Below are 21,789 nucleotides of genomic sequence, written 5' to 3' on the forward strand. Positions count from 1 at the left end.
GTCTAACGTCCCGCCATTTAACAGGTATTTGAGGTGGAATTTATGGTTTGTGAACATTTGTTGTGTAGGATTTGTGGGTTCTTGGGGGATTTCAGCAAGTGTTCTCCATATCTTTGCACTCCAGAATTCCAGATAGATTGGTCTGTCACCTCAAAATGATTCAATCCCATTGAAAACACCTCCATTTTACCCCAAAATTGACCAATCCATGTCAAAATGCCTTATTCCCACCTAAGAAAAACTCAGTCCCATGACAAATCTACTTGATTCCACAATGTCCAGGGTGAGATGGGGTTGGAAGGAGATTGGGAGAAGTGGCATCCAAATTTGAGGGTGTGGGATTGGGATTGTGTGGGGCTGGATGTGTGGCCTGTATTTTGATAGTAAATAAAACTTTCAGAATTACTGACTTCTGTCCCATGCATTTTTTGTCAGTTCCAGTTTGTTTTTCAGAGTGCCACCTTCGCAGCTGATTGCGTTTGTGCCCTTCTTTCTCTCCTGCCTTTCTTTGCCTGCTCTGTTTCTCTCTCAGTGTCTCTCTTGACCATGGGCAGCTCCCACCAAAGACCCTGCCTGATTTATTTCCCAATCCAGGAGCTACAACAACCACGGGTGAAGCTATGAAGGCTGGCAGTGAAATGTCACTCTAAGATCTTGCTCCACTTGGCCTTTTTCTCCTTCTTAAGAGCTTTGCCTTCCAGGGCAGGAATATGTTTGCCTGCCTGGGAACTGGAATTCCTGCCCCTGGGAGTGTGTGCCATGGATCCCAGAGAGGCTCCCAGGGTGCTGCTCCTGCTGTGCCTCCCAAGGAGCTGTGCAGGGCTAGTGGACAAGGTCCAGCAGCTCTGTTGGTTCTGCAGTGCCACAACGGCTCCTGGTTACATGAGTTTCCATACCGCCAACAGCCGTTCCTTGGTTCCCATGATGCCCTGCTGTGTCACCATGGACATTTGGTGTCATGAAGTTCTTCAGTGTCACAATGGCCTTCTTGGATGGGCAGTGCCACCATGGACCATTGGCTCCATGCAGCCCTGCAGGGTCACCATGGACTCTTTGGTTCCATGAGGTTCTGGGGGTGTCTCCATTGTCTCCTTGGATCCACAGTGTATCAATGGACCACTGGATCCACATGGCCCTGCTCTGTCACCATGGCCCCTTGGTTCCATGGGACCCAGGGTCACAATTGACTCCTTGCTTCCACGTCACCTCCTCAGTGCCAAAATGGCCCCTTCATTCCATGAGGAACACAAAAGTTTTGTAGCAACTTCGAAAAATCGTGCTTAATACACCTGGGAACATCTGTTTGCATTCAAGAGAGAGGTAAAAGGTGAGGATGGCACCAGTAGCTTCATCTGCAACAGAGATCCAGGGAAAGGACAGGGACAGAGAATTCAGCTGCAAGACTCAAAAATTCTGCTTCCAGAGATCATTTCTGCTCACACTGTCCCTTGTAGAAAGGTGACATCATTCCAGGCAGCCTAGACTGAGCAGGTGGTTTCTGAGGTGAGTTTGTTTTTCAGGAAACCCACTCAGGCTTTTCCATTTGCTCTGGTTTGAAAGCAAAACCAGAGAGAGACTCAAAGTCAGAAATACAATTTATTAGGAAAAAAAATCAAAAATCATGCAATAATACAAAAAAAAAAAAAAAAGCCCACAGATAAAGTCAGAATGTAACCTGTCACTCTGCTGGTCAGGGTGTTGGTAGCTGTCCAGTTGGTGTGGTGGCTGCAGTCCTCCTGGAGTGGCAGATGTGGTAATGTTGGAGCAGTGATCCTGTAGTAGGGTGTAGCCTACCTCTGAAGATCCAGTGGAAAAGGTAGCTGTTGCTCTGGGGAATCCAGTGGAAACGCAGCTTGTTTTGTCCCAAACCGCAGATAATATCCAGGGGGGCATGCTTAGCTCTTCCCCCCTGGGTGGAGCATCTCACAATGGGCTGATATCATTCTATGAGTCATGAGGTGGGTCCATTAAACAGAAATGGCTCCTGGAGGGCATTATCTCTGAGTCATGCAGAAAGGTATTGATGGGTTTATTAAGAGGAGATAAGGAATAAAACAATGCCCCTCCTGTTTCAACAGCTCTTGAGGATGGGAATAGAATACATCTTTATATTGTAACCTAGGACATCTCTCACCAATGGAAGGGTGAGACAGAATAACTTCATATTTGGTGTCATTTCATGCTCTGCTGGGAGTTTCCTGAGGGCTGGTAGTGCTGTTGGCTTCAAGAACAGTTTGGGTAATGGCTGTGGGACTGAGGGCTGGGTAAAAAACCAGAACAGTTTTTATTCTTGTATTTACAGTCTTTTGCTACATGTCCAGTTTTCCTGCAGTTATAACAGTTTCCACTGCCTTTATTACATTCTGTATTGTGGGGAAGCACATTTGCTGCAACCAGCATTTCAATTGCACCCTGGCTGGTGGCCTTGGCTAGAATGGAGTCATGGTCTGAGACTGCCTGGCAAATGCAAGCATCAACAATCTGAGCAACGGTTGGTTCAGGGTCAAGGGGGAAGCTGTGAAGAACCTTTCTGCAGTCAATACTGGCATTACAGAAAGCTAATTTGCTACTAAGATAATCCTGGACCTTTTGATCAACTACCTGTTTTTCCAGGGCTTTCATAAGGTGCTTTATGAACTTGATATAGCTCTCATCCGAGCCCTGGTGAATGTAAGTGAAGTCAGTGTGGGGTGTAGAAGCATCAGGTGTTTGGAGGAGGGTGGACCATGCAGCACCTTTGAGATCTTCCAGTATTGACTGGGGGATGACTTCAGCCTGATACTGCAGTCTAGTATAGTCTCCTTCCCTGGTAATGTGGTCCATTGTGAGGTGTTGTCGCCCTTCTTCCTCAACATAACCTTTCGGTAACTCATGAACTTTATTTATCCAAACTCCTTTCCAGAAAATAAATTCATCAGATGACAATATAATTTTCATACACCATTTTAAATTTTGTCGTACCATTGTGTGGGTAGTAAATGGCATGTCCAGCAAATTGTTAAAATAGGGAGAACCCCTCCCATAATCCTTGGCAGCTTTACTAAGTCCTTCATTTCCCTATGGAGGTAGGGAATCCAAGATTCAGGTCGCACCTGTGCAGTATAAGCAGGGACCAAAACCTAAATGGGAATCTATTCCCTATGGATTCCCAGGAGCCAAAACCTAAATGGGAATCTATTCCCTATGGATTCCCATTTAGGTTTTGGCCCCAGCTTATACTGCACAGGTGCCACCTGAATCTTGGATACCACCTCCCAGTCCCCCTCCTTTGCTGCTTTTCTCCGCATCCTCTGCCAAGAATCCTTGGGCTCATCCTCACTCTCAGATAAGCTATCACTCTTTTCCTCTGTAGAGGAGGCAGGTCTGCTGGCAGAGGCGCAGGCCTTTGTGCCGACTGGCAATGCCTGGCGTTGAAGGCCTTTGGTAGCCAAAATGGCTTCCTTCTAGTTGGCCCCATGTCCGGTTCCAGTGATGTGGGAACTGGAAGAGGCTGGACTGGAGAAGGGGCCAGGAAGGGGAGATGGCAGACAGCAGATCCCTTGTCTGTGCCAAAGGACAGGCTCCATCTCCCATCCTGTTCTCAGGGAACCTGGGTTCGGGAACGTGGAGGGTGGGTTGAATAAACCAGGGCAAAGGGTTGGAACCATGCACTCATTAAATGATCCTATAAATTGAATGAAACAACAGATAAAATTTCTCAACTTTTAAAACCCCTTGTGTTTATAAAATATAAAGCTTTTCCCCAACAGCATCTCAAAATGGTAACTGATAGATAGAATCAACAGAGATATCAGGAAGCTCCTCAAATAACTACGAACAATACCTTTTAAACTCCCTTCAGAAAATTAACTCCCCTCTAAATTTAAAACTCTCCAAAACCTAACTAAAGCATCCTTTTCAGCTTGGGAATGAGTATTTCCCATAGCTGCCCCCAGTGGAAGAGGGAATGCCCACCCACCGGAACAGAAAATCAGAAGCCAAAGTGGGGCTTATGGGGCTGTCAGAGAAGCAGGTCCCATAGATGTTGAGGGGATTGTCAACTTCTTCTTCAGTGAGATTAGATAAAACTGGATGCTCACTTCAGTGTTGTGGTTGATCTGAAGGGGTACAGCTTCCAGTGATGTCTGGCTGGCAGGATCATTTCTGGAGATGCTCATAGGGACCTCAAGGAATCTGGTTCCTCTTCGGGCACCATGTGTAGCATCATGGCCCTACTGAGGCCCTTGGAACGTCCAGTACTCATAAGCCCAAACCTCACTGCTGCCTTAGAAAGCTGACAGAATGAGCAGGATTGGTTTTCATATGATCTCCAGCAAACTGGGTTTATTGGTACAGGAACAGGCTACACAGCTGAACAGGCTCCAGGGACAAAGGCAGGGTGTAGGCGGAGGGATCAGGGTCTTATATGGAGTAGTGAGGGTGGAGCTGAGGGTCAGGGTGTTTTGCAGAGAAAAGAAGAAACTTCACAACTTTATAAAAGTTGTAAATCTCGGTATGTTTATTTACAAGGCGCGCCGGGATGCAAGTCTCTCAACAAGGCATGCGTGCCTCTGAAGACCTCGGGTCTTCTTTTATCTCCCTTCTAAATGCATATGCATACAGTTTCACAATAAGTTCATACATATTCATTCTGTGTGACATTTAGCACCAGTTCTTCTTTATCAAAGGAATTTCTAAGTCGGGGGCAAATCGACCTTGTGGTCTTTGTTGTTTTTCTTTTACTGTCTCCTTGCTGTCTCAGCATGCGAGTTCTTCCTTTAGCTTTGGCCTCACAGACTTTTCACTTTTCTTAGACACTTCATTTAATTCAGAATGGATCTTTACTCTGTCTCATTCCCCCCTTTCCTAGGAAATAAGTAAATTCTTTTACTTAATGAAAACCTTTACAACAGTAAGTGTCATTTAGTGCTTCACCATGTGCTTTTGACAAAGATGTTAGTACAGCTATTCGTTGTAGCATTCTCTAGTTCTAAATTAACAATATAATAGATAATCTTAAGCTTACTCCTACTAATAGTAGTAAAACTACAATGGGGTGGCACAACTTATTAAAGATTCCATTTGCAGTTGGTGACCACCCAAAGATCACATCTAATAATCTTAACAAAATTACATATACAGAGATTAGAATGGTTTCTACTAGACAGAATAACATCATTGCTATCAATTTGTACAGCAGCACAAGCAGTTCTCAAGCATACTCCCTTTTCCAGTATATACGAGCACAGTTTTCTGGTCAGTGACTGGATGAATTTCAAAGTGACAAATACTCTGCTCAGTGTCTAAACACACATCTTGAGCATTAATAGTATTGCTTTCACAAATGAATCTCATCTGTTCTCTAGTAATGCAGGATTCTAAGTTTACTGTTTGCCACTTCTTATTCATCTTTCGTGCTCATACTTTATGTTCTGAAGGATAGAGTATTGTTTTTTCATGGTTTAATCTTAGGGCGATGATGGGATGGATAACATAAACAGTGGCATTACGTATGGTAAGCACAAAGGCAGTTGCCACATTAGAAACAGGATCATAGGTGAAATTTACCATAGTTTGCCAGGTTTGAAACTTCCTTTCAACATCAATTGCATTATCCTACACAATTTCTTGAATTTCAGCTGGAAAATTACCTTCACTCCTTTCTCATATGATCAGAGCTGCTGTTGCTTGTATCCATAACTGTGCTTGTATACAACTGAAAGCTAAAGACACATTATCTTGTATTATACTAAGTGCTTCTACTATTAACTTGTGGTCTTGGTCTCCAGCCTTTTCATACTTCTTTACTTTGGCAGTACTTTTGAAATTTGTCACTGGCTAGTTTCTAATGCCAATAGAGATTACTATAGAGGCTGCTTCAATTTTGTTAGGCTACTTGCTGCAGTGGCCAGTTTATTCACCAGTATTTCTGAATCAATTCTATTTAAAACTTCTCATCTTGTCCCTAATATGCCAGTTAGATGTTTGTTATGGGGAACAGGAACTGCTTTCTGTTTATGACCATCTCTCCCTGCCAGAGGGATGTGCTGGGCTCACACTGCAAATTCAGACACACTTCACAAGTGTATCTGACAGAGGTTTAGGTCATATTTGAGGCAGATGTTTGTTCGGAAATGCAGAGACCTCAGGGAATCTCTTTCTCCCTCTAGAGCACCTGATTTCTTAGATGTGTGGCAAGCAGGAATGTCTCTCCTGGTCTACGAAACCTCACCCACCTTGCTCTTAGCTTCAGGTCTAAGCCTCAAGTAAATAATGAAGGGGAAGTCTGAGAGAAGAGCCTAAATTCATTGCAGTGCCTCAGAAGAAACTGGGATCAGGTTTCTGCTACTTGAAACACTCAGCACAAAAGTGATGCTCAAAATCCTACAGCCTGCTGCTGAGCTCTGAGGGGGGGGTCTCTCTTTACCTCTTTTAAGCAGAATCTAACTGCTTCAGACTGGGACAATCACTGATCCAAATCTCAGTAGGAAAAGGGATAGCTATAAATAAAGAAAATCACCTTCCTTGCTTGGGTTAATTTACCACCTGCAGTTCAGCACCCTTTACTAGCCATTGCTTGAGTTTTCAGCCAACAGGCTTGGAAAATGACCTAAGGAGGTGTTGTTCAGTCACATTCTTTACTATGTTAGGTTCAAGTTTGGAGTTTGGGTAGAGTCTGAACTAGTATGGGGTGTATAAGGCCCTGCTGTGGTAAAAAGTGCAGTGTCCACTTTGAATTCAAATGGAAGTCTGATAGTAATTCGAGCTCAAAGGCAGGTCACTTCTACAGGCTGTATCAAGGTGAAATTACACCAACAGTCTGATTCACTTAGGTTATCACAGACTTCTTGGTGTTCATATACACTAGGGGAGGTTCAGACACTAATTACATCTGGTCTCTCATAAACTGTCCTATTGATGACCTGACACCCTACTTTGATTTCTTCTCCTCTGATTCCTTGAAGTGTCCACAGTTCCTGTTCCTGCCATTCTTGCTCCTGACATACCTGATTCTCGTGGATTACTACAGTAGATATGTTTAAATCTTTTATCTCAGAAGGTTTTCCCATGGATCCAGTATACTGATTAAATGCCAGGGACCAAGGCCATTCAGCATTGCTTTGGATAGAGGTACTCTCTAGTTCTAAAACTTCAGTTAGAATTACATACAAAACAATTCTGTACACCAAAGTATGAGCTACTCCCAACCGCAATATACTCATTTTGCCCGAGTAAGTTTTAGTGTCAGTTCATTGTCTCCTGGTGTCACTCCTGAAGGGGCTTCTGGGCCTTCTTAACCCGAGAGTGATGGATCCAGGCATTCTGCTCTTTGATTTTAATTGCAGTGAAGGTGGTGAGAAGTACTCGCAGTGGTCTGTCCCACTGTGGTTCCGAAGTCTTCTCTGTAAGAGACTTAACATATATATCATCCCCAGGCAATCTAACTCCTTGCTCCGAGTTCCAGCCACATGTTTCTCAATTACTCTGAGCTGTTTGCTTAATGCCACCATGTAGGTGGACATTCTGGACATTCCCTTTGCATTGTATGTGGTCTTCTATAAGGCATTCTAAAAGGACTCAGCATTCCTTTAGCTCAAGGTTTAGTTCGAATTTGCAATAGTGCTAGTGGAACAGCTTGGGCTAGGGTAGATTAACTTCTTGCCCCAGTCTTATGATTTGCTGCTTAATCAAATGATTCATTCTCTCCACCTGGCCGCTTGATTGGGGGTGGTATGGGGTGTGAAGTTCCTGATCTATGCCCAGATGGCTACTAATCTGTTGCACTATTTTGGAAATGAAATGTGATTCTTTATCTGAGGATATCGTGGCTGGAACTCTGAAGCGCGGTATTATTCTTTATAAAAATAATCTGGTCACCTCTTGAGCTTTGACAGTTCTGGTGGGGAATGTTTCTGGCCACCCTGAAAATGTATCTATCAATACTAGTAAATACTGATACCCCCCTTTCCTTGGGAGTTCTGAAAAGTTAATTTGCCACTGCTGTACAGGCCCATGGCCTCTCCCACTCTGACCGAGTTTCGGCAGGGGGCGTATTTTGGGGTTAGTCTGGAGGCAAGGATCACATTGTCGGCTTACCTGAGTGATAGTGGCATATAAATTCCTGACAACGATACAACGATTGTTTCAATCAGATGTGTGTAATGCACTCTGTATCACTCGCAGTCTTGGTCATCTCTAAAAAGGAGCCACACTCTATAAAAGGCTTCTAAATAGTTAGCCTCTAGTGTGTTTTCTAGTGCCTTTCTTTCACTAGTAACCACGAAAATGGGAAGGGATTACTAGCTCTCTTTCAATGGTAGCCCACCCCTTGCAGTTGTACGTCTCTTTTGGTTAGTATTATTGTATTATGGCTTACCTTCGAGGAAAATCTGTACCTCACCCTTTGCTGCTTTCTTTGCCTCTCCATCTGCCAGCTCATTTCTTTCTTCTAATTTTCAGCTCACTCTCTAGTGTGCCTTAATATGCCTTTTCAGGTAGCTGAACTGCTTCTAGCAGCTGGATTGTCTCTTCTTTCCCTGTGAGGTCAGCAGTCCCCTCTCTTTCTAGATGGCTCCATGTGCATGTATGACTCCAAATGCATTCCTTGGGTCTGTGTAGATGGTTATTCTCCTCCCTTTTGCCCTTTCCAGGGCACGGGTCAGGGCAATTATCTCAGCCTTCTGCGCAGAGGTACCTGTTGGTAAGGGTCCAGACTCGATTACCTCTCTGCAGGTAGTCACCGTGAACTTTGCAATGTCGCTTTCCTGTCAGTGAACCAGGTCTCTGCATCGTCCAGAGGAGTGTCCTTTAAGTCTGGGCGGCGGGAGTAGGTAGCTTCAATGGTCTCTAGGCAATCGTGGTGTACTGCTTCTCCTTGATTCCACTGAGAAAAGAAGCTGGGTTGACAATATTAGTCACCACTATCTCTACATCGTCTTGCTCTACCATGATGGCCTGGCATTTCAGAAACCTCTGTGGTGAGAGCCAGTGGCCACTCTTTACTTCCAGTGCTGCGGACACTGTGTGGGACACTAGCACAGTCATTTTTGTCCCAGGGTAAACTTGCATGCCTCTTGAATATTCAGCATGACTGCTGCTACAGCTCTGAGGCAACCCGGCCATCCTTTGGCTGTTGCATCTAGTTGCTTAGAGAAGTAAGCAACTGCCCTTCAGTAAGGGTCCAAGTCTCGAGCTAGTATTCCCTGGGCAATTCCTTGCGTGGGAAAAATAGAAAGAATGGTTTACTTACATCTGGAAGTTTCAAAGCTGGAGCTGACATGAGGGCACTCTCTCTAGCTGGCGAAAGGCCCATGTGGTGTCTTGTGTCCACTGGAGATCTCTGTTTCCATTGGCAATAAGAGCATAGAGGGGTCTGGCGAGCAGTCCATAATTATAAACTCACAGCTGGCACTACCCTACCATGCCTAAGAGGGTTCGGAGTTCTTTCATTGTCTGGGGTTTCAGGGTTTGGCATAGGGCTTCTTTGCTTTAAAGTCTGCTGCTCCGCACTCACTTACTCCAGGTAGATTACCTTCTGTTTCACTACCTGTGCCTTTTCTTTGAGACTCTGCGTCCTTGGAGTCCTAGGAAATTCAAAAGGCTTACCGTCTAGGCTTCTCTTGCTTCTCTCGTCTGAGTGGCTACTAGAAGATCATCTACGTATTGCAACAGCCTCTTTTCCTCTTGTGGAGCTTCCTGGGACTCTGGGTCTTTGCAAGCTGTTCTCTAGTCGGAGTGGGGAATCTTGAAGCCTTCAGGCACATGGACTATGTGAGCTTGAGTTTGAATGCAAAAATTTCTTGGCTGGCTTCGTGGATAGGGAGGCAAAAGAAGGTATCTCTTAGGCCTGAAACAGTGAACCAGGTTAGCTCAGGTGTTAAACAAGTCAGTAAGGTATATGGATTTGCTACCACAGGGTATAAATTCTGTGTTATCTTATTGACAGCCCTTAATCCAGTACTATCAGTTATTGGGCTGATTCCTTCCTTATTTTCTTTTTGAGGGTACTACACAGTTCTCACTAGTTGTGTTCTTTCCTTAAACTTGATGCTCATGGGGGAGCATCTTTCACTCTCCCTGGTACAGCAGAGGCCCATACCCTTGAAAACACTTGTTTACTTATTTTAATATCTCCTTACTAATGTCTTTCTTAATTTCAGTGTCTGTTAATGTTAAGCCTAACATCTTTATATCATTTGCTTCCAGAGTAACTTTTCTCATTTGAGAATGTTTAGCAAATTGAGCGAATTGTACAAAAGCTTTTAGGTACACATAGTACACATATTACTTTAAAGGTTTGCACAAGGATGCCTTCTCAGACTGGCTAGTTGTTCAGTTGTTCTCCACACTGCAACATAAGCATTCTCTACAGGTACTAAAGTTTTATTTAAAACTGAATATATGGCCCTTGTGTCAACAAAAATTCTTCCTTTTTGGGGAGGTCATCTTTATCCTTCCTCCCTTACTTTGGGAGGAGCCTTTAGCAAATCATATGTACTCATTTTGTGAACTGTGATTGCTTTGCATTTCAGCATGATAATCCTTGCCTGATTTCATACGTTGCTATCTTATGCTGCATGCTGAACAACATGTTTGATTTGCTTTCTCTTTGTCTTGTTTTCTCTTTTCAAGAAATCTGGGTGATTTCTTAAAACACAAAGACATTTCAGCATACAAAACTCTATCCCATTTATCTTCCTATTTTAAAACAGTACTAACAGCAATGAAGTATTATAAATCTTTTTATTTTCTGAGCTGCTCTTACTGGCAGCCTTCTCCCAGTGAGCCCCTCCCAAAAGGGGCTAATTTAGGAACCTTTTTGCTCTGGTCAGTTCTCATTATTTATTTCTCCTTGCCCTATCTCGCTTCTACTCAAACTTTTTTACAGACCTTCACAGTAGTTTCTCAACTTTCTTCTTATACACACAGCTCTAGGTGGCAGGTATCAGATGTGGTTCCCACACACAAGTTCTAAGACCTTAGGTTCTGAATCCGCTTGATTAGAAACTTCTAATTTACATGTGCTCTGACACTTATTAGAACAGCAAAACCAGTGTTTTTCATAAACACCGCACTGCAATAATAACTGCACATCTAGCTTTTGCTCACAGGCCATTCCCGTGTTCCCTGGGGAGACGGGGCAGCCAGAGCTGTCCCTGTGCCCAGGGGACAGCCACTGTCACCTCACAAAGCATGCTAATCAAAAACGTGATACAGACACTATATTCTGATCAAACAAAATATCAGTCTTTTCTAGTTCTCTTCTTGCACAATCTAATTAAGCCCTGTGTCTACTTACACTTGTTTTACTGTTTTGCAAAAAGGCTGTGCTAGTCACAGCCGAAACCATGATATGCCCTCAGACACAAACACTCGCACTCTCTTTTTATCTCAAATTCACTAGAGCCAAGGCTTGAATTGCTGTGAGGGGGGGAATTCTTGGAATTCCTTTAACTCTATCATAATTAAGCATAAATCACCGTACTATAGTTCTCCTATGTAAAATGCCACTCTTGTTGCAACAAAATCTTAAAATTTCTACAAACACTACTATACAATTTGAGAATCAAATTACCACAATGCAGCGGAAGAAAATCACTACACAAAACCACTGGGAAAGGGCATATCTCTCAAAGTGCTCGCTTTTCTCAACACAACACAGCATACCATAATTCAGCATTTACTCACATCAATTTTCTTGGACACAATCAAAATCAAACATCTAAGGCAAAGGAACTCTCTGAGCTCATACTCATACTCACGGTTAAAATGTACCAGATCTACACAAATCACTACATTTAAACACGATAAATACCATCACTGACATTCTTCCACTCGCTTCTCTGCGGGGCACTTCTGTCTCTGCCCCCGGCAGCCTGCTGCAGCCGGCGCCTCAGGCCTCACTCGGCTGCTTCAAACACCGGTAGTACTGACCCTCCCGCACTGTAGATTTATTCTCTTTTATACACCATACACTTATACACTTGCACGATTAGAAACACAGTGCACCGACCACACAATGCACACATTAACCATACAGCAACACAATGTCCGGACATCACACACACACAAACAAAGCACACATGGGCTCAACAGTTCTGCTCTATCAGAACTATGAACCTCCAACCCACACATACACGGGTTCACCCGGCTCACCCCCAGAACCGCTTGCGGTCTGCTCTATCAGAAAGATGAACCCCATCTCTAATACAGCTGCTCTATCAGCTGAACCCAGACGTCTCTGGGTGGTTTACTCCCTTGCTCTCCTTTCCCTCCCCCGGGGGCCCCTCAGTACATACTGTATCTTCCTCCGCAGGCCAGCAGGTCCTTGTCTGTCCTCGCAGGTGGCAAGTTGAGACGAGCGGAGCCCCACCAGGAAAAAAATCCTAGGGCGCGCCTTGGAGGTCCGTCTATCCCCCCTGCCCCTGCAGGGACAGAGAAGTCCCATCTGGGGTGCCATAATGTTTTGCGGAGAAAAGAAGAAACCTCACAACTTTATAAAAGTTGTAAAGCTCGGTATGTTTATTTACGACGCGCGCCAGACGCAAGTCTCTCAACAAGGCATGCGTGCCTCTGAAGACCTCGGGTCTTCTTTTATCTCCCTTCTAAATGCATATGCATACAGTTTCACAATAAGTTCATACATATTCGTTCTGTGTGACATTTAGCACCAGTTCTTCTTTATCAAAGGAATTTCTAAGTCGGGGGCAAATCGACCTTGTGGTCTTTGTTGTTTTTCTTTCTCTGTCTCCTTGCTGTCTCGGCATGCGAGTTCTTCCTTTAGCTTTGGCCTCACAGACTTTTCACTTTTCTTAGACACTTCATTTAATTCAGAATGGATCTTTACTCTGTCTCAAGGGTCCAATGGATATGGGGGAAAATGGTGCAGAGGAGGCGGTCAGATCTCAGGTCAGCCAATAGGGAAACAAGGGTTGAGGAATACAGCAAACTAGGGCAAATGGAGGGACAGAGAGAGAGCATTCTAGGGCCAAACAAACGTGGGCAATAGGAGTTGAACTAGGGTAATTAGGCCAATGGGCCAATGGGGTAACCTAACATAACATAAATCAGCATGTGTCTGCAAAGGTCAATATGAGAAGAAAGCATCTCACCCTAACCTGAAAGCCTATTCCTCTTATCTAGAACCAGTCCTCCATGTCTGGGGGATTGAGACTCTGATGGTAGGCCTCTGGGCCTCCACACGTCCTCACAGCTGGCCCAGAGCAAGTCTGGAGGGGTCTTGGTGGCAGGTTGGGCTTGGCACACACTTGAGGAGGGTGTCTGCTTTCAACAGGGAGCTTAGGAGTTTTAGAGCGCTAAAAGAAAAGAAAAAAAACCCTCTTTGCCTGAGAGCAGCCAGTTCTCCAAGCTAAGCTGATGCCAGGTGAGTGAGGAGAGACAGGATGGGGTTTGGAAATGTGGAGCAAGGCTCTCCACACTGTGCCAGATCTCAAGACACAGCTTCTCAGAGCAGGCCAGAGCTCCTTTAGCAAAGTCCCTGGGACAATGTCAGTCACAGAATTCTGCCAACATTTCTTCTCTAAATAGAACCATACACCCTTAAAACAGGAATGTGGATTTATTAGAAGCTCTTTGAAATATTTCTCCATAACAATAGAAAAAAACTTCCTAGTGAACTGCACTACAGTAGAGGGAAATCAAGGCAAAACCATGGTTTGTCAGGACTTGCTTGATTCTAATGAGCCCCATGGTGCATTTGGAGCTGAGCCCTTGAATCTCAAGGTCTGAGAGGAGATTGCACAAACCTTTCCAGGAGTCAAAGACAGAAGAAAACCCCAGAGTGTCTCAAAGCATGAATGGGCCCCACTGAGGTCCATCCCCAAAACATGGTCCTCATGACTCCTTGGAGGAGAGAATTGGAGGCCAGATGGCACAAAAACCTCTCAGAAGCCTCACTGAGGAAAGGAAATTCCAAAGCACCTTAAAAACCATTATTACCTCAAAGTATTAATGAGTTCCACTGAGTGTCAATACAAAGCTCTCAAGGGACTCGTTAAAGCAGATAACTGAGGCCATGATTGCACAAATCTCTCACGGAGTCTCTATCAAAAGGGAAACACCAAGTACCTTAAAATAACTGAAGTACCTTGAAGCATTAATGAGCCCCACTTAGGGTTGTTACTGACAAAGCCTCTCCATGGACTAATTACAGCAGATAATTGGAGGCCATGATTGCACAAAGCTCTCAGAGACTGCAAGGCCAAAGCAAAACCCAAAGTCCTTTGAAAAACCTGCAGTCCCTGCAGGGAGCATTCAGGAGCCCCCAGCGCCATTGCTGAGCAAGGCTCCCCAGGGACTCCTTCCAGCAGATCCTTGAGGCCGCTGGGATGTGAGCTAGGGGGGGATGCTGAGGGCAGGACAAGGGGCTGACAGTGCCCAGCCTGGATGGGGCTGTGCCAGGAGGCCCCAGTGTCTCAGGACAAGGTGTCTCCTCACAGCCCTTGGTGGCACAGACCCTGCTGTGCCCCTGGGCAGCAAGACTTGTCTTCTCTTTGTCCCCAGCTGTCATCAGTGCCTCCAGTTCTCTGCTCTGCCTGGGGCCTGGGGACACTTTCTCTGTCATGTTCCTCAGTGAGAACCATTAAAAGTCAAAGAAACTTTGGAGTTGGATTCTGACTTGGAGTTCTGGAGAAGTTTCTTCAGCTCCCTCTCAGGGACTGATGTTCAGGGCATCAGCACAAAGCCCCAGAGGCTCATTATAGTCTTTGTGCTGTGTCTGTGCTGCTGAGCTGGGCTGGGCTCCTGGCCCAGAGGCAGCTCCTGGCAAGGACAGCACTGCAGAGAGACAGCTCTGCCCAGGAGCAGCTCCTCCTGTGCACAGCCCAGCAGGGCTGGGGCACTGCCTGCAGCCACCCCAGGCACAGCACAGAGGCACAGAGAGTTTCAATCAGGCAGGGCTGGGAAGGGGCTGAGAAGTGCCTGGGGCAGAATCACTGCCAGCCTTGGCACAGGAACCTCTGGCTGCAGGATAATGCAGCTGCCGTTCCTGGAGTGATTTCCTACAGCTGGAACATCCCAATGCCTACAGACTCTGTGAGTACATCTCTGAGTATTTCTGGTGCAGGGGAGGTGAAATGCTCATGAAGCTCTGATATGCTGTTGGCTTCTGATCAGTCACAGAATATTTCCAAGACAAGGATGTTGATAAAAATGAGGACATTTCCTAAGACTTTGTCTTCAGATTCCTAATACTGGAGAATGACATAGAGGGGGGGATAAATATTAAAGGACGATTATGAATTTTGACAAGTCCCTGAGACATCTGAACTGTTCCTTTCAGTGATCAATAGGTTCACAGGAGATCCCTGATGTGCCTTCAGCCACTCTGCCTATGGTCAGCAGCAGCATCACCTTTGCTGGAGTCATCAGGCTGAGTCTGAGCTGTTCTTTCTCCAAGCTGCAAACAGAACCTGCCCCCAGACAGTGCCCTGCAAACAGGCAGGGTTCTGTAGGGCCAGGGAGAGTGCACAGAGATTTAGGGTCTGTGAGGGCTGGAAACCCCTGCAGGAGGAAAATCTCCAGCAAGCAGAGAGAAGATCAGGCAATGAGAGAAAACAAAACCCAGCAATGCTGTGGAAGGGTGAGTTGAGAGATGTCCACAGGATCCCCTCCAGTGCAGCCCCTCCCTCTGAACAACCCCCTCCCTCCTGTGCCCCAGCCAAGCCTCTGCCCTCAGGGCCGGGGCTCCAAGGCGTGCAGCCCCTCCTGTGCAGGCAGAGCTGCAGCAGAGCCGTGGGGCAGCTCTGCAGCCCCGGGCCCAGTTCCCTCTGCAGAGCACAGGGCTGGGAGCAGCTGCCCAGCCCTGGGGGCTCTGGAGGGGGCACCGCTGGCTCAGGGTGACGCTGTCTCCAGTGCCCGGCTCTGGGCAATGCTGTCAGTGCAGCCAGGGAAGGAGCTGCATCTCCCTTCATCCAATGCCAGCATAAGGACACTTGGAAGTCCCTCTGAGATTTCAGTCCAAGCCGGGAGCTTCAACCCAGCATGCAAACCTGTCCTAGAACATCTCTCAGTGATAAGATCCATGGGGAAAGGCAGAGGTGTGACACTGAAAATGCTGCTGGGTTGGTGAAATGAGCAATGTGAGTCCTTGGCTACAAATGTGGAGCTGGGCTGTGATGGATCCATCTGCGCTCAGCAGTGCCTGGGGGGTTTTTAAGAGAAACGTGGGACTGTGAATATTCTCCACCTGAGAAAAGTGAAAGCCCAGAGGAACTGCAAACAGAATGAAGTGACAGATCATCTGCCCCCAGTCTCCACTCATTATCTTGCCTCAGGGAAATCACTCTGTTCTACCAGAAGGCAGCAGAAATGCTGAGGGTTTCTGATATCCAAGAATACCAGGAAGTACATGGAAAGAGCTTAAAAAGAAAACATCAGAACTCTTCAACACAAGAGCATGTCTCTGTGTGTTACAAAGGAGGGTGTATGGGAAATTGCTTTGATTTTGGTTACTGGTATCTCCTCTAACCCTTCACTGTCCCTTTCTCCATGAACAGGTGCCCAAGTGCAGCTACAGCAAATGTCCAACAGCAGCTCCATCATCCACTTCTTCCTGCTGCCATTGGCAGACACGCGGCAGCTGCAACTCCTGCACTTCTGCCTCTTGCTGGGCATCTCCCTGGCTGCCCTCCTGGGCAACAGCCTCATCATCAGCACCGTAGCCTGTGGCCACCACCTGCACACGCCCATGTTCTTCTGCCTGCTCAACCTGGCCCTCACTGACCTGGGCTCCATCTGCACCACTGTCCCCAAAGCCATGCACAATTCCCTCTGGGACACCAGGACCATCTCCTACTCAGGATGTGCTGCTCAGCTCTTTTTCTTTTTGTTCTTTATCACAGCAGAGCTTTCATTTCTGACCCTCATGTGGTCCGACAGCTCTGTGTCCATCTGCCAAGCCCTGCACCACAGGACCCTCTGCCCCCTGGCAGAGCTTGTGCCCACATGGCAGCAGCTGCCTGGGCCAATGCCTTTCTCAATGCTCTCATGCACACGGCCAATACATTTTCCCTGCCCTATGTCATGGCAATGCCCTGGGCCAGTTCTTGTGTGAAATCCCCCAGATCCTCAAGCTCTCCTGCTCACACTCCAGCCTCAGGGAACTTGGGCTCATCATGCTTAGTCTTTGGTATTTGGTTGTTTTGTGTTCATTGTTTTCTCCTATGTGCAGATCTTTAGGGCCGTGCTGAGGATCCCCTCAGAGCAGGGACAGCACAAAGCCTTTTCCACCTGCCTCCCTCCCCTGGCTTATCAGTACTGCAGTACTGATAACCCCTCCTCCTCTGTTTATCAGTACTGCAGTATTTGCCTGCTGTTGCAGGCTCCCAGCCAGGTAATAATTAGCATTGACTCCATGATTGCAGAAGGCTGATCCATCGCTTTATTCTACTACATTACATCATATCATACTGTACTTATTAAGAAACTCATCCCCTTTCAGACAGTCCAATACAGCTTTGATCTAATTGATCAATCAATCCAAACACCATGCAGTGGCCAGGCAGAGCTGTCAGCAAAGGAAGGGCCCAGCCAGGTGGGGCAGCCGGGGGATGCCGACAGCCTGCAGGGACAGAGGCGCAGGGCAGGGACACCGTGGGACAGCCTGGGCTGCACAGGGCACAGGGATGGGCAGCAGCTGCAAGACAGCCCTGCCAGAGCCAACTTGGGCAGCACTTTGGCCATGGCTGCTGGCCCTGGGGCCAGGAGGAGACAAGTGACCCTTGCAGGCCTGGGGCCTCATTGCCTCCTTGTCCTCGCTCAGCAGCCTGGCAGGGGCTGCCCCATGCTCCTGCCCCTGGCATTGCACATCCCCCCATGCCAGTGCCCATCCCGGGAAGAGCCCTGAGGAAGCAGGGAGGGACAGGATCTGCCTGGCCAGGGGCTGGGGCTCAGGCCTTGGCCCTTTGCATTCCTCAAACACATCCAGGTGTGCTCAGCACCAGAGACACCTTTGCCTTGTTTGTCCCCACCTGCCTCCAGTGTTCTGCTCTAGCTGGAACCTGGGGATACTTCCTCAGTTGCGTCCCTCACAGGGATCTATTTTAAGTCCAAGAAACTTCAGTGTTTCAATAAAACTGAGTTCTTGAGGGTTCGGTGACATCACTGAGGCGGTTGTGACATCACAGAGCAGGATATGAGACTATATGGATATGAGGATATGAGGATATGAGAGCAGAGTCTGCCATCATAGAGGGTGGCTCTGTGGCATCAGAGTGGGTTGTGACATCACCCAGTGGCTGTGTTACATCATAGAGCAGGCTGTGACATCAGAGAACAGATTGTGAAATCACAGGGTGACTTTGTGTCATCGGTCTTCTGTGATGTCACAGCACTTCTGTATGACATCACAAGGTGACACAGAGTTGGCTCTGTGACAAAGCAGGAGGCTGTGTGACATCACAGATATGGCTGTGTGACATCACAGGGACAATGTGACATCACAGGACTGTGTGACATCACAGGTGCAGTGTGACATCACAGAGATGGTTGTGTGACATCACATGGGCTATGTGACATCACAGGGGCTGTGTGAGGTCCCTGGGGAGGTCACTCTGCCCCAGCCCCCCTCACAGCTCTCCCCAGAGCAGTCCAACCCTACTTGTGCACAGCAGGATTCCCCGTCCCTCTGGGTCCCCCCGCCCCCGGCTCCGCAGCCTCCCCCAGAGGATGTTCCACGAGATCGACCCCAGAGCCTGACACGGAGACGGGGGGCTGGGCCCTGGGGGTGGCACAGGGGGACAGGGACCCCCCGGCAGCGTCCCCGTGTCCCCTAGGGCCAGAGCCTGGGCCAGGGCTCCTTCACCCTGTTACGAACAAGGGCTTGAGAGCGCTGAAAAAATCCCCAGCAAGGGAGCAGCAAAAACCAGAGTTAATATTAAGGGACAGCAGCACAGAGTTCCTTGGCAAGAGTCACTCTGCTCCTGACTGGACACTTCAGGCACACCAGGGAAACAAAGCAACAACAAAACCAAACAGAGTCCAGGTAATCAAACCAGAAATGAACTGAGAACTGTCCCTGTGTGTGTGACACAAAGACAGTGAGGGCAAGGATAAAAGGAATACAGCCTAAAAGCTTAACAGAGCTCAAACTTAACAGGACTTAACTTGTACCTTAATGTTAACTGATACCTTCAAGTTCACAATTTAGCAAAAGAGCAGAGTGTAACAGCATTTAACCTAATTTAACCTATGACTTTGCAATTTAACAGAGGAAAAACACTTTACAATATTTAACTTAGCTTATAACTTATATTAAAGGTAACAACTTAGTTACTAAGAACTACTCTTAGCAGCATTTAAATTCACTTACAGCTTGTGATTTAACCTTACCTACAAGCCTGAGTGGCTCAGTTATCCAAGGCACTCAAACCCCTCAGAGAGCAGCATTTCTGCCACATTTCCCCAGCACAGGCACTCCTGTGTGCACACAGACACAAAGAGTCAGGGCAAGGCGCCTGTGAGCAACTCCCCTGAGGGCAGGCAATGCTCCCTGAGAATGCTTTGGCATCTCCCCAGCGGGCAAAGGATTGAGCCTGGAGGAGTGGGGGGATCAGCCCACCCTCTGTCGTTGTTCAGGATCCCCGAGTGCAGCAAACAGGGGAGTTCCCAGCTGGGAGAGGCCCCACTCAGAGGGAGTCGCTGGCCCAGGAGAGCTCCAAGGGCTCCTTTTGGAGCAGGGCCCCAAGAGAGGGGCTTCAGTCCCAGCAATGGTTCATCCTGGCCGCACTTGGCACCAACAGCTTTCTTTGGCAGGGTGAGAACAGGGATCTTGTGCCACTGAGGGAACAGAAACAGTTCCCAGGGCTGCTGCTAAAGGAACCAGGAGCTGGTTGGGCAGCAGCAGTGCCTGGAGCAGACAGTGTTTGTGATGAGCTACAGAGGAATCGAGCCCAGCGGCTGTTGGCCAAGGCCGAGGCACAAGGGGAATTTCTCAGCTGGCAGGGTGGCCTCAGAAGGGGAAGGGGGAATAATTCACCCTGTCAGTGAGCTCCCAGTCACTCCCAGTATTTCCACATCCGTGCTCCAAGTGCTGCTCCCAGCCCTGATCAGTGGGGATGGGAACGTCCCGCTCCCTTGCTGGGGCAGGGTCACACCTGAGCCAGGTGTGCAGGGCAGGACCTTGTCCTGACCCCAAGCACTGTCCCAGCTGCAGGATCTGCTTCCCATCGGCCTCTTCCTCCTGCAGCCCCAGCCCAGCTCGGTGCTGAACAAAGGGGCTGGGCTGGGGCCATCCCCCAGCAGGGGCTGCTCACCCCCTCTGCCCCCTCCCCAAATTCTCTCTGGGGCAGCAGAGCTGGGGCAGCCCTGTGGGGAGGGACAAGGGGGTGACACCGGCATGCAGGGGTCACACACGGCCCCTGGGGATCCCCCCTCACTCCCACAGTGCCAGGAACACAAACCCCTCCATGGAGCCCCTGTCCCCCAGCAGCACCTTGTGCGCAGGGTCTGGGGGCAGCTCTGGGGGTCTGGGGGTCACGACTGCCCTAAAACCCCCTCCCAGCCCCAGAGCCACTCCAGCTCCATCAAACCAGCCCCCAGATTCCTGCTGTCCCCCACACCCCGAACCACTCTGTGCAATAGAAATGGCCCCAAGATCCATCAAAACTCTTTCCCACCTCTGCCAAGACCCACCCAAGTTCTCTCCAAGCCACACAGCCCTTCCAGAACTCCCAAAACTCTCCCATAGACCCCTCTAGAGCCCCCTTAACCCCTTCCCAGCACCACAAATGGAGCCAAGAGCCACCAGAACCCCTTCCAATCCTCTCAGGATCCCCTAAATTCCTTCCCAGCCCCCCGTGGAACTGACCAGGAGAGGCTTGTGGACAGGAACATCCACAGGTGAGAGCAGCTCAGGCACTTCAGCAGCGTTTTAGGCACTTCCATCCCTTTGGGCTCTTCCCAGAGGCTTAAAGATGTTAGAGGGAGGACTGCAGAGGGGGATGAGGGATGCCAAGAGTGGGATTTTGGGGACTGGCTGTTCCTCCTGCCTGACTCCATCTCTAGAATTCACCAGGTGTTTGATGTCCATAAAAACCTCCAGACCACCAGGATTCGGCCACCCTCAAAAAACCCCAAACCACCAAAATTCAGCAAAAAAACACCCACCAAGGAGTTCCCCTCTCTGGTCTCCCTACTTTGCAGTTCAGGGGCTCCCTCCTGTCTGGGCTCCTGCAGCCCCAGTGTGTATTGGTGTCCCCTCTCTCTGGGCTGCTGGGGCAATCCCAGAGGTTCCTTCCCCGGGCTCCCCAGGTGAGTCAGAGGGGCCCAGGGGTGCTGCCTGTGCAGGGTCCTCATTTCAGCACCCAGGGTACCCAAGGGTGAAAAACGCCAATCACTTGTTTTTAAAATTTTAAAAGTTTAATAGTAATAAAATGGTTATAAAAATAGTAATACAATTAGAGCATTAGTAATTTGGACAATTAGGATTTAGGACAATATGAGACAACAAAAGCAAAGAGTAACAGACGTCAAGGTACCTTTTTCTGGGCAGCATAAGCCCAAAAATGGACACACATTAACCGAGGATTAACCCTTAAAAATAATAACCTGTTGCATATTCACACACCTCATACATGATGCATAAATTCCATTCAAACACAGGATTCTGTCTGGTCAGTGTCAGCTTCTCCCTCTGAATCCTGACAGCATCTTCAAGCCTGAGAGAGGCAGGAAGCAGTTAGTTTCCTCTGATGGGAGAGCAATAAATTCTCTTTCTCTGAAAGATTTAGGTGTCCTGTGGCTGCCATCTTGCTGTGAGTACCTCATTCCTTTCTTTAAAAAATACCTCAC

The sequence above is a fragment of the Melospiza melodia genome, chromosome 17 (genome assembly GCF_035770615.1).
Source record: "Melospiza melodia melodia isolate bMelMel2 chromosome 17, bMelMel2.pri, whole genome shotgun sequence".
NCBI classification, from domain to species: domain Eukaryota; kingdom Metazoa; phylum Chordata; class Aves; order Passeriformes; family Passerellidae; genus Melospiza; species Melospiza melodia.